Below are 707 nucleotides of genomic sequence, written 5' to 3' on the forward strand. Positions count from 1 at the left end.
GTTGTGTTAATTTGTCACGGAAGCCCTGGACAGCTGGGCCACTGTGGTTTCTTCTAGCACAACACTGTCCAGTAGAACAACAACGTGAACTACATTATTTTAAACTTCCTTGTAGTCATGCTGAAAAGAGTGCGAGGAAAGAAGTGATACTAATTTCAAGAGTATATTTTATGTAATCCAATATATCTAAATGTTATGTCAACATGTAATCAATATAAAAAGTCATTAATGAGATATTTTACCTCCTTTCTTTTAGATTAACACTTATAGATTTGGTATGGTGTTTATGTTGGTAACACATATCCCTTTGTACGAGCCACATTTAAGTTCTCAATAATGTCGTGGCCAGTGGTGACCGATTAGACAACATCTCTGTAGCATTTCCCCAGGTCTCTTACTTTGGGAACAAAGGTGACCAAGTAAGAGAGACAAGAGAATGCCCCAGACCACAGAGGCTGAAGGGTCTGCCCTGCTTCAGAGTCTGGAAGGCCAGGAGTGAGCTGGATTTGACTCAGCTGGGCTTCAAAACTAGATGGAAGGTAGACCTCTGGGAATTTTTGCAGTTAGCTGGGTGTATTCATCCCAGCACCAGGGGCTAGGATGAGAACCAAGAATCATGCTTAGTTGGGGAAGGGCAGAAGATCCGAACACTGATATGGGTAATTGAATACCAGCTATATCCCCAAACCTTCCCTTTTCATATAATC

Source organism: Mustela erminea, chromosome 5 (assembly GCF_009829155.1).
Source record: "Mustela erminea isolate mMusErm1 chromosome 5, mMusErm1.Pri, whole genome shotgun sequence".
Lineage (NCBI taxonomy): Eukaryota > Metazoa > Chordata > Mammalia > Carnivora > Mustelidae > Mustela > Mustela erminea.